This window comes from Morone saxatilis, unplaced genomic scaffold, assembly GCF_004916995.1.
Source record: "Morone saxatilis isolate NCDOM2014 unplaced genomic scaffold, NCSU_SB_2.0 Contig9, whole genome shotgun sequence".
Taxonomy (NCBI): domain Eukaryota; kingdom Metazoa; phylum Chordata; class Actinopteri; family Moronidae; genus Morone; species Morone saxatilis.
Window position 1 is genome coordinate 397,582 of NW_023340268.1, and position 353 is coordinate 397,934.

Here is a 353-nt window from a genome sequence, read left to right on the forward strand (position 1 = left end):
CCCTACAGGGCTACCACAATTCTACAGCAATCTGAGCTATTAAAGCCAATCTGTTTCCTTCCTTCCAGACCAAAGATCTTGCCCCGCACTGAACAATGCCCTCAGGGGGCCTGAAGTGTTAGATGTTCTTAGCAATTAAGGGGTTTAAAAAGTTCAGCCATCACAACACAGGATTTCCTCACCTCGGAGCATGATAGGACCTTTCGATGTTGACCAATCTGATGCCGATGGGAATGGAAACATACCTGACAAGTAACTTTACTTAAAAAACCACAACTAGAACTTTTGCTTAAGTCAATACTTCATCCCTTTCTCACACCCCGATGATCCAAAATGCTTCTACAGTGTGTGCT